This window comes from Rana temporaria, chromosome 5 (genome assembly GCF_905171775.1).
Source record: "Rana temporaria chromosome 5, aRanTem1.1, whole genome shotgun sequence".
NCBI classification, from domain to species: Eukaryota; Metazoa; Chordata; class Amphibia; order Anura; family Ranidae; genus Rana; species Rana temporaria.
Genome location: NC_053493.1, coordinates 240,617,450 through 240,629,860, shown reverse-complemented (window position 1 = coordinate 240,629,860; position 12,411 = coordinate 240,617,450). Strand labels below are relative to the sequence as shown.

Genomic DNA, 12,411 nt, shown 5'->3' with positions numbered 1-12,411 from the left:
GCCTCTGGCTTAAAGCGGTTGTAAACCCCAAAATATTTAAGACAAAGGCATAATGACCTAGTATGACTAGCATACTAGCTCATTATGCATTGTTTACCTTAGATCGAAGCCCCCAAAGACGTCCCTGTCTTCCCCTCCAGCCGCATATCTCCCGGATGTTACTTCCGGGTATCGCAGCTCCGATGCTGTGATTGGCCGGAGCGGCGATGACATCAATTTGCGCATGTGTGCGGGAGTCGTCAAAGCCGACATTATTTATTCAGAAAACCGGCATTCTCAGTGCGCATGCACCATAGACAACGGTGCATTCTTTTTCGCAAATATCTCCTAAACTGTGTAGGTTTAGGAAGAAGAGAACTGGAACCCCAAACTGGACTTTTAAGGCACTTGTGGTAAACAAATTATGTATAAAGAAAAAATATATCTTATATAATATTTATTAGAAAAATCAATAAATATTATATAAGATATATTTTTTCTTTATACATAATTTGTTTACCACAAGTGCCTTAAAAGTCCAGTTAGGGGTTCCAGTTCTCTTCTACCTTGACTTTTTATTTGGATGTGGCACTGCATAAGACAGACACTGATAATTCCCCTTTTTTGCAACCTGTGTAGGTTTAGGAGATATCGCAAACACCTACAGGTAAGCCTTAATCTAGGCTTACCTGTAGGTGAAAGTTGTAATGGAGGATTTACTTCCATTTTAAAGGGACAAAAAGTGCAGAAGTTCAGTAGTAAGTGACGCAAACAGGGCCGCTGATAGGGGGGGACCACCAGCCCTCCTGTAGGGGGCCCGGACAGCAGGAGGAACGGTGGAGCAGAGAATAAAGAATAACAGCGTCTCACACGCAGCAACTCAAAGCTGGTTTCTCGCCATCTCGCTCCCGCGGCTTTCAGCTGCTAGGTGAGAGACACAGGGCGGGATTTAGGGGATGCCAGAGTGGGTTGTTATGCCCCCCCCCCCCCGGCTGGCCGCTGCTGAGCTGCTTCCCCCGCCCCCTCTCCGCCTGCACTCACAGCTGGAATGAGGAGATGGCAGCTTGGAGCCTGGAGCGGTGAGAGAAGAAGTGCCAGCGGGAGGTGTGCTGTGTTTTGTTCTCCCCTCCTGTCAGAAGAGCGCTGGTCTTTACAGTACATGAGACCGGATCGCTCTTATTGTAGATCGCATGGCACTGTACACACACCGCCCCCTATCCACATTTGTTGCTGCTGGGAGGTGAGCACTGAGCAGCCTTTGGAGGAGATAGGGGCGCTGTGTGTGTGTGTGTACAGTGCAATGCAATCTACAGTAAGAGCGATCTGGTCTCATGTACTATAAAGACCAGCACTCTTCTGACAGGAGGGGAGAACAAAACACAGCACACCTCTTCCTGGCTGTGTTGGCAAATGTAATGGGGATTTGGGGAGGGCGATATGTGTGGGGAGAAATAATGGGGGGATATGTGCTGGGAGGAGAGATTGGGGGGGGGGGGGGAGGGGGGTAATTTAGAGGGGGTTGTGCTAGGAGGGGGATTTTTGTTTGGAAATTTGTGCACGGGGGCCTCGTCAGGTAGGCTGTACGGGGCCCCCGTGATTTCTATAAGATTTTGAGGGACTGTCCCTCTGTTCCTCATTCCTCCCCATTTGTCCCTCATTTTGGTCTGATGTATATAGTTGTATATAAAATGCGCTTTTTATCTATCAACATTTCTTCCCAGTGCTAAACCTTTCATCTGAATTCTAAATAGCTGCATTTGTAAATTCCAAAAGCCAATATAATGAAATAGTAGTGGTAAAAAGGCACTTGTGGGTTTAATCAATCTTATTTTTTAGTACAATTCTCTTTTAAGAGGGCGTGGCAGGGTGTGTGTCCAATGCCTGCATACTTTTGCTGATAGGTGTCCCTCATTCCCATCTCAGAAAGTTAGGAGATATGCGCAAAGTTTCAGGAAAAATTTCAACAACGTTCCCAGAAGCTAACAAAAATATCTCCTACAAACACCAGCAGAAAATGTTCTATCGATCTTCATATACAAGGATTTCAGAAAAGATCCTCTCTGCGCATAATTCCCTTTCTCCACTGGGCAAGTATGTACTAAGCCAATTGTAGGTTCAAAGCAATCATAGCAAGTAGTCTTCAGGCTGTGCCTGACTCTGCATGCTTTTTAATTAACATTACTCCCCTAGTCTAGAAGAAAGAGGGTGGCCATTATCGTTGGCGCAAGCCCAATCGGGTATCGGGCCACTTGACGTCATCAGCCAGCTGGCTGAGCGTGTGGGGTTGGAGGCTACAATATAGCACACATTGTTTTGACACATGGCGGTGGGTGCCAACAACTGGATCTTCTCCTTCAGGTAGATCTTAATGTTTGGGTGTATGCTGGTTTGCATGTTGTGTGCATTTATGGGACTCTTTGTGGAGTATGTTTTTCTGATATTATACATCTATTTTACTTCAAACCTACCCTAAGATGATTATAGCTGTCCTTTTGTGAATGCCATCTTCACCTGCTGGACCATGTTTTTAGATTAGTCAGCTCTGGTAAGTTACATATATACCTTGTTCACTGTGCTTTAGGCGCCATCTAGTGATTACTTTGAATATTACATGCCCAAATGGTTGTTAGTTTTCATTTAAAGACTTGCTTATATATTCAGTTTTAGATATCACAACAGAGACTTTTTTTGTTGTTGTTGATTTTATTAAAGATATACAAGTTTGACTTAATAATTCAATATAACTAGACTCAGCCGTGTTCCATCTGACCCTCCGCCTATATATCATTTGTGATCTTGCTGAAGTTCGTTGTTCATTTATTGCAAACAGCAAGTTTGGTATGTATGTTTTAAGCTTAATCTTTAGGCTCCATGCACACTGAAGCTGATAAACTGCAGTTTATTGGTGTTTTGGGCTTTTTTTAAAAAGCCCATAAACTGAACTCTATGTTAGCCTATGTGCCCATGCACACATGGGCGTGTTTTAGTGTTAATGAGCTTTGGAGTTTATTGGCTTTTTTCTGAACGCCCGAAATTTGCGTTCAGGCTCCATCAGTGGCGGCTGGTGCTCAAAATGTTTGGGGGGGGCGCAAATGAAAAAAATGAAAAAAACAATTGCAGCCTCACTGTGCCCATCAAATGCAGCCACTGTGCCATCAATTGTCACCACCGTGCCGTGCCATCAAACGCAGCCACTGTACCATGCCATCAAACACAGCCACTGTGCAATGCCATCAAATGCAGTCACTGTGCCATGCCATCAAACGCAGCCACTGTGCCATCAATTGTCACCACTGTGCCATGCCATCAAACGCAGTCACTGTGCCATGCCATCAAACACAGCCACTGTGCCATCAATTGTCACCACTATGCCATGCCATCAATTGTCACCATTGTGCCATCAATTGTCACCACTGTGCCCATCAATTGTCGCCACTGTGCCATCAATTGTTACCACTGTGCCCATCAATTTTTACCACTGTGCCATCAATTGTTACCACTGTGCCATCAAATGTTACCACTGTGCCCATCAATTGTAGCCACTATGCCCTTCAATTGTAGCCACTGTGCCCTGCAATTGTTGCCACTGTGCCCCGCAATTGTCGCCACTGTTCCCAGTAAAATTCTGCCACTGTGACCTGTATGTGCCATCAATTGTTACCACTGTGCCACTGCGCCATCAGGGGGTATAGGCAGTACACCTGTAAGGGGCCCAGAGGTCCCCAAGGGGTTAGCTCGGTAGCGGGGTGTGTGACTCCTTGAAAGGGTTCACCACACACTGAATTTATACAGACTGGCAGTCGAAGACGGTTGAAAACAAAGTTTTTGGTTTATTTTTCCATCTTGCTGGAAAACAATTGCAAGCATCCAAACAGCATAAACAAAATCAAACATAAAATAAATCCTAGCCACTTTGGGCGTCTACCTTCCACACAGGAACCTATCTATGAAGTCTAACACAGCCTACTGCTGGGTAGACAGTGCTGGTCATACAGCACAAAACAATAGTCTTTTGATTTTTATCACACAGAAAGATCAATCCTCTCCTCACCTCCACAGAACACCTTCTGGCACTGCTGTCCTTACTCACACAGACTCAAGATGATGTAGCCAATTAGTGGTAATCCTCTGGGCTACTTATAGAGGCCTTAATTGCCTCATTCTGAACAGCTGAAGTTTTTCAACGGCCTTCAGCCTTTCTCTGGCTACGTTTGTAGCCAACGCCCGATAACCATCTGTGTATCGTCTAAACAAGGCAGAAATGTATGTTCCGTCTGTGACAACACCCACAGATTTACCTGACTTCCTGTCACATACCCCCCCCCTTCTTGTTTCAACCCTAGGGTTGGGACACAGGTTGCCAGGCAGGCATGCACTCGGGACAACCCATCTGCATTCCCCATTTTAGCACCGGAGCGATGCGTTACCAGTTCAAGATATTTAATTTTCTTCTGTTGCTTATTAAGGTGTGACGGTATTGGTATGATATCCCCGTCAAACAGTCCCTTCTTCCCATAACGAAAATCACCCAATACTCCACAAGTGGGAGTCCATGGAATCGCCCCAAATAGCCACACATGAGACAAGCTTACTGCTGGAACAACACAGACTTTTAATGGTATAACACAGAGCTTATATGTGGTTACAACTGTTACAATGACAATCTCCGCCCCCCCTCACACAGTGGGGGGTGTTCAATACAGATCCTTTGAAATAAGGATATTTCTTTGAACTATTCAGTATCTAGCCGGTTCGGCTCCGCTATGTTTAACCTGATCAGACACATTTCTTTAGACAATGAGATCAGTGACGAGCCCGACGTGCAAGGAGTGGCTGCCCTTGCTCCTCTGACCACGAGACCCCTGATAGAGCAGACAGGGGGCTCGGGGGTACAGAGTTGCACGAGTGCCGGTTGCAGCGCTGGTGCTGAGCTGAGAGGAGCTCCAGAGGTCCCGGACTGCGTAGGGAAGCAGGTGCAGGCTGGCGGACCCAATAGGCAGGTGAAGGTGCAGGAAGCAGACGAGGCAGCAACAGCGGGGAAGGTGTATTGTAGTCCAGTGGGGACAAGTCCCAGCAGAGGGATCCGCTGATGGGTATTGGATCCGGTACAGGTGCGGAAGGCAAGCAGAGTCAAGTCCAGGCAGAGTCGGCAACAGGCGGGCAGCAGAAGTACAGTGGGTCAGGCAGGAGAATGGTCAGGCGATCCGTAGTCAGGGCAGGCGGCAGGCAGGGAGAGACAGGTACAAGCCGGGTGATCAGGAATCAGGTATAACAGGAACAAGGATACAAGGGTCACAGGGGGCGCTGTAGACAGGTCAGCAAGAAGTGCAGGGGTCAGGATCCTTTTGAACCCGAGTTTGGCGCCAAAACGGCATCCTCACGTGCACGCGCGCTGCCGCCGCTGGTGCGCGCGCCCGTGCGCATTACGGTGCACGAATGTGCCACGATTGCGCCGCGATTGTGAGTGCGCGCGCCCGCGCGCGCCAAAGTGCCGCTACTGCCATCTAGTGGCCGAGATTGTTCATGACATTGCCCCCCTCCAATGGGCAGCCTCCGGATGCCCAACTGAGACAACTTAAGAGGATGAGCATCTTTAAAGGACTGGACCAATCTCTCCGCATGGATGTTACATTCTGGTTCCCATGAATTATCTTCGGGTCCATAGCCCTTCCATTTTACTAAGAACTGGATCTGGCCGCCTCTCTTCCTACAGTCCAGGATAGCTTCCACCTCAAACTCTTCCTCACCGTCGACTAGAACTGGTTCGGGAGGCCCGGTGTCCCTCTGAGGGAAAGGATCAGGGACGTCAGGTTTGAGAAGAGTAACGTGGAACACTGGATGGATGCGGAAGGATTCAGGCAGTTCCAATTCATACGCCACGTTATTGATTTTCCTCTTGACGGGAAAGGGACCCAAAAATTTTGGACCCAATTTCTTTGATGGACATGCCAGTTTCAGGTTTTGAGTGGATAGCCACACTTGGTCTCCTGGTTCTAGGTTAAGCTCCCCCCTCCTTTTCCTGTCAAACACCTCTTTGTTATACTCCTGCGTCTTGGTCATGGTTTCCTGCAGAATCCTATTGTTGGTGCTGAAAAAGTTCAAAGTCTCCTGGACCGCGGGTACCGTACTTTCAGGGATGGAGTTAGACATGAATAAGGGGTGGAAGCCGTAGTTTGCATAAAACGGAGATTGTCTTGTGGCGGAGTGAATAGAGTTATTATACGCAAACTCGGCTAAGGGCAGCAAGGAAGCCCAATCTTCTTGGGAAAAGGAAGAGAAACAGCGTAGGTATTGTTCAACAGTCTGATTAGTTCTCTCCGTCTGACCGTTCGACTGCGGGTGGTACGCTGAGGAGAACGACAGGCCGATATTAAGGGCTTCGCAGAGTGCTCTCCAAAACCTGGACGTAAATTGTACCCCCCGGTCGGATACAATATTTGCAGGGACCCCGTGGAGTCTCACAATTTCTTTGATGAACATCCTTGCTGTTTCTGAAGCAGAGGGTGTACCCCTCATGGGCAAAAAGTGAGCCATTTTGGAGAGTCTATCCACCACCACAAAGATGGTGGTAAAGCCCTCCGACCGGGGAAGTTCAACGATGAAATCCATGGAGATCATCTTCCAGGGTCTTTCTGGTACCGACAGTGGCTTCAGTAATCCCCAGGCTCTAGACTTACTTCCCTTGTTCCGTATACAAGTGGCACAAGACTCCACGTATTTCCTGCAGTCTGTTAAAAGTTGGGGCCACCAGAACGTACGCTGTAACAACTCTGATGTTTTGTGCACCCCAAAATGACCGGCCAGCTTGTGATCATGACAAAACCTTAGGACGGTGACCCGTACACCTTCAGGTACAAAAATTTTGTCTTGATGCCACAACAACCCATCCTTCAGCTGAAGATCCGAACTAGGTAGGGGAGGAAGGCTGGAAGAGGCTTGCTTGATTTGCGATAGCAGGTCTTCTTGAAGAAGCAAGAAGTTTTTGAAGGACAAGATGGTGTCCGGAGGAGTAGAGATTTCTGAGTCACCATACATACGGGAAAGGGCATCGGGCTTGGAATTCTTTGACCCAGGTCTGTACGTTATGTGGAACACAAATCTTGTGAAGAATAATGCCCACCTGGCCTGACGTGGTTTTAGTCTTTTAGCAGATTTGAGATACTCAAGATTCTTGTGGTCAGTATATATCAGGATCGGATGGGCTGCGCCTTCCAGAAGGTATCGCCACTCTTCCAGGGCGGCCTTGATTGCCAGCAGTTCCCGGTCCCCCACACCATAGTTCCTTTCAGGTTCAGACAACTTGCGGGAAAAAAACGCAACAGGGTGTAAGAGAGCCTTGGGGCCCTGTCTTTGGGAGAGGATCGCCCCAACAGCGGTTTCTGAAGCGTCTACCTCTAGGATGTAGGGCAGGCTAGCGTCAGGATGTCTGAGGATGGATGCTGATACGAACAAGTCCTTGAGCTTCTCAAAAGCCGACTGGGCCTCTGGGGACCATTGAAATCGACTGGCTTGTTTGGTTAGGCTGGTTATCGGGGCAATGATACTGGAGAACCCTCGGATAAACTTTCTATAAAAATTTGCGAAGCCAACAAAACGTTGGACACCCTTTTTGTCCTTGGGTGCCGGCCAATCAAGGATTGCAGAGACCTTTTGAGGATCCATTTTGATACCTTCCACTGAAATTATGAGACCCAGGAACTGTATGTCCTGGCGCTCGAACTCACACTTCTCGGGTTTTGCATAAAGTCCATGCAACCGTAGGCGGCCGAGTACACACCTCACATGTTCCCGATGTTTGCTTAGAGAAGGGGAGAAGATGAGGATGTCGTCCAGGTACACAATAACAAAAAGGTCGAGGTAGTCTCTGAAGATGTCGTTCACAAAATGTTGAAATGTGGCAGGGGCGTTACAAAGCCCGAAGGGCATGACCAGATATTCAAAATGTCCGAAGCGGGTTCGGAAGGCCGTCTTCCACTCGTCCCCGTCACGAATCCGTACCAGGTTGTATGCCCCGCGGAGATCCAATTTTGTGAAGATGACTGCCGCGCCCAAGCGTTGGAATAACTCAGGTACCAAGGGTAGCGGGTACCGATTTTTAATAGTCACTTTGTTCAATTCCCTGTAATCCACACAGGGGCGGAGGGAGTGGTCTTTCTTCTCTACAAAAAAAATCCCAGCCCCTGCCGGAGAGGTGGATGGGCGAATGAACCCCTTCCTGAGATTTTCATCAATGTAAGTTTTTAGGTTCTCAAGCTCAAGTCCTGTCAAGGGGAAGATTCTCCCAAAGGGAATTTCAGCTCCTGGGAGGAGCTCTATCGGGCAATCGTAGGCCCTATGCGGAGGAAGGGTCTCAGCTCCCTTCTTACTGAACACATCCAGGAAGTCGTGGTATGCACTAGGGACAACTTGGCGACTTTCAGGGTCAGAGTCCATGCAGAGCAGGGGAGACGAGGAGGGTGATACTTGCAGGCAATGTTGACGACAGTAAGGAGAGTTGAGGGTAATTTCCCCAGAGATCCAGTTGATCTGTGGGTTGTGGGCTTGTAGCCATGGCATGCCTAAGATAACAGGAAATATGGGTGACTCGATAATATCTAGGCACAGAAGTTCGTGGTGGATGTCGGCAATTGTTGTAGCCAGAGGCAAAGTCTCTTGGACAACCGGCCCGGATTTTAAGGCAGATCCGTCTGCAAGATGTACAGAAAGTCCAATAGTCTTAGAACGCAGAGGAATACGGTGTCTGGTGGCGAAGGACTGGTCCAAGAAACCACTGCACGCTCCGGAATCAATTATGGCGTGGACCGGAATATTCCTTCCGGGGAGCTGAAAGACAACGGAGACAGCCAGATGAGTTGAGCAATTCTTGGGGAAAGCGGGTAAATGGACAGACGACAAAAAGAGGGACTTACGAAGCTTCGCCGGGCAGGATCTCACGAAATGTCCGGATTCCCCGCAGTATAGGCACAGGTTATTGCTTCTTCGACGTTGGCGCTCTTCTGGGGTAAGAGATGGACGAAGGAGCCCCAGCTGCATGGGTTCCGAAGTGTCGGGTGGTGAAGAGGTCATTGGGACCGGTGGAGCTGAGTTGGCGAAGGAGGGTACTCGCGGCAACATCCAGACTGGACGTGACGGACCGGTGGTTCGTTCAGACCGGCGTTCTCTCAGGCGTCTGTCAATCTGGACTGCCAAATTAATTAAGGCGTCTAAACTCTCAGGGACACCTACCCGAGCCAACTCGTCCTTAAGTGAATCCGAGAGGCCAAGGCGGAACTGGTAGCAAAGGGCCGAATCATTCCAGCTGGTGTCTGAGCTCCACCTTCGAAACTCAGACACATAGTCCTCTGCTGGTCTGCGACCCTGTTGGAGGGCATGTAGGGCGGCCTCAGCGGTGGCGGCTTGATGTGGATCCTCGTAAAGCAAGGACATAGCTTGGAAGAAGGTGGTTAGGGTGTCCAGGGAAGTGTTTTTTTGTTCCAGAAGGCGATGGGCCCAAGCCTGTGGTTCTCCGGATAGAAGTGAGATCACGAATCCCACCTTGGTGGCCTCCAAGGAAAAGGTCCGCGGCTGCAGGGCAAAGAACAGTTCACAGGCGTTCCGGAAGGCCCGATATTTGCTCCGATCCCCTGAAAACCTCTCCGGTGTAGGGACCTTGGGCTCTGGTGGCAACATGATCACAGAAGGTGAGGCGGCATTACCCGCGGCTGCGGAAGCGGGAGCTGGAACTGATAAGGCCTGGACGCGGTTCTCCAATCTTGTATAACCCTCTTGCAGGGTTCGGACCGCCTGGGTTAGTCCCTCAAGGTGACGGCAGAGTTCCTGCATGGGATCCACTCCCTGCGCGGGCTCGGACATGGCTGACCTGTACTGTCACGTACCTGGTTGACGAGCCCGACGTGCAAGGAGTGGCTGCCCTTGCTCCTCTGACCACGAGACCCCTGATAGAGCAGACAGGGGGCTCGGGGGTACAGAGTTGCACGAGTGCCGGTTGCAGCGCTGGTGCTGAGCTGAGAGGAGCTCCAGAGGTCCCGGACTGCGTAGGGAAGCAGGTGCAGGCTGGCGGACCCAATAGGCAGGTGAAGGTGCAGGAAGCAGACGAGGCAGCAACAGCGGGGAAGGTGTATTGTAGTCCAGTGGGGACAAGTCCCAGCAGAGGGATCCGCTGATGGGTATTGGATCCGGTACAGGTGCGGAAGGCAAGCAGAGTCAAGTCCAGGCAGAGTCGGCAACAGGCGGGCAGCAGAAGTACAGTGGGTCAGGCAGGAGAATGGTCAGGCGATCCGTAGTCAGGGCAGGCGGCAGGCAGGGAGAGACAGGTACAAGCCGGGTGATCAGGAATCAGGTATAACAGGAACAAGGATACAAGGGTCACAGGGGGCGCTGTAGACAGGTCAGCAAGAAGTGCAGGGGTCAGGATCCTTTTGAACCCGAGTTTGGCGCCAAAACGGCGTCCTCACGTGCACGCGCGCTGCCGCCGCTGGTGCGCGCGCCCGTGCGCGCGCCCGTGCGCATTACGGTGCGCGAATGTGCCACGATTGCGCCGCGATTGTGAGTGCGCGCGCCCGCGCGCGCCAAAGTGCCGCTACTGCCATCTAGTGGCCGAGATTGTTCATGACAGACGCTAATTACTAGTTGTACTGAATACATTAACTAGACAGCTCGACCCCGCATATAGAGAGATAATTACCACAATGAAGCAATCAGCATGATTAACATGAGCCACTTATCTAATCACAGTAACCAGTAAACACAGGGCTTTTCCACACAACACACTAGAGCTATTAACATTTGAAACAGGACTGGCTGCAGAAGGGTAAATACCATTAACAGCCTTAAACAAGCAGGGAGGATTACACTGAAGCATATGCTTCACAATGGCCCCCCTTTTTCTCCCTGCTTCGGCAAACCCGGTTGGACCTTCCCTGGTCCAGTAGGGTTGACGGGTTCAGAGCTTTTAGTCCGAGGTTAACTCCGTTTGGCGTAACTGACCTCCCTTGGCAACTGTTTCAGACTCAGGTATGGCACCGGGTCGTCAGATCACACGCCGTTCAGTCCCCAAGTCTTGGTGCGATCTGCAGAGTCACCAGAAGTCAGTGTGAAGACGGCGAATGGGTCTGTGCGCCGCCGTCTAGGTGTCCCGCTATGGGAGGGGGCAGGTTATGGCTCTGAAGTGACAATCACAGGAGATTCATAAAAAAAAGAAAAAGTTATATTTGTTGAAATGCTGTAGCACTGGTGCTCAGAGTCCGGAGGGGGGGGGGATCAGTACCCCATAGGGTCAGCCACCCTCTGCTCCCTCCGCAGCCACCAGTTCTCCTCTTTGAGCTTCTCCAGCTCCATCTCCAGTTCATGGAGCCTGGGAGGGTCAGCCTGCTGTGACCTCAGGTGGTTGTTCTCCTCCTCCATGCGGCTTATGCACTCCTCCAGCTCTATGTACTCACGGATCAGCTCCTGCTTGCTCATGTCCTGCAGGCTCCCCACATGGTCCTTCATCATCAGGAACTGGGTGGTGGTGTAAGGGGCCACCGGTGGGCCCTTGGCGAACATCTCGGCCCGCATCTGGGACGCCCGCTGCGACTCCCTCTCCTCCAGTCGCTTCTTCTCCTCCCAGGTCAGCTTGTTATACGGCTTCCAGGACCTCTTCTTCTTGGGGGGTAGCCGGCGGTGCCTCTTTCTGCCCAGCTCCCTCCAGGGCCCCTCCGGCTCATGGCTGTCGCCCATGACCAGCTGACAATGGTGTTCCCTGTTGTCCGTAATAACAGATTGTACCGTGAGGACTTCGTAAAGGGTGTCCAATGGTTCTTCCGGACCCAGCTCCTGGGGATCCCAAGCCGAGTCTACACAATGGGCTGCTGCTGGTGGGCGGTACCCAGGTTGAGACCAATTTGACCTGGTGTTGTCATTCAGGGGGCAATTCTGCTTGAAGTGACCCAGCTGTTTGCACCGGAAGCAGCGTTGATCGTTGTCCTTCTGGCGTGGATAGCGAGGGCTAGATGTCATCGGTCTGTTAGGAGGTTGGTATCTAGCGGCTGGTGGGTGTGAGGGCGCCATTGGTCGTGGAGGTTGTACCCGTGGTGTGACCTGGTTTGTCTTGCGAGTATCCGCATATTCATCCGCCAACTTCGCTGCCTCTGGTAGAGTCATGGGCCTGCGATCTCTCACCCAATCTTTGACATCCGTCTGGATGTGATTGTAAAATTGCTCCAGGAGCATTAGTTGCAAAATGTCCTCTGCGGTGGTGGCCTGGCTGCTGTTAACCCAGTTAGAGGCCGACAGGGACAACTGGCATGCCCATTCCGCGTAAGAGTCTTCCGTGGTTTTGCGTGAGTCCCTGAACTTCTGTCGGTGGGACTCTGGGGTTACTGCATAACGAGCTAGGAGCGCTTCTTTAACCCTGGCGTAGCTATGGATATCCTGATCTGGCACGGTCTGGAA

The 12,411-nt window shown here is 50.6% G+C and overlaps 1 protein-coding gene across 1 annotated transcript in view; it reads right to left on the bottom strand.

Annotated features, from left to right (window-relative positions):
* NQO2 (N-ribosyldihydronicotinamide:quinone reductase 2) overlaps positions 1-12,411 on the bottom strand; it is a 69,744-nt gene that overhangs the window by 48,303 nt on the left and 9,030 nt on the right. The gene's annotated exons all lie outside the window — the stretch shown is intronic.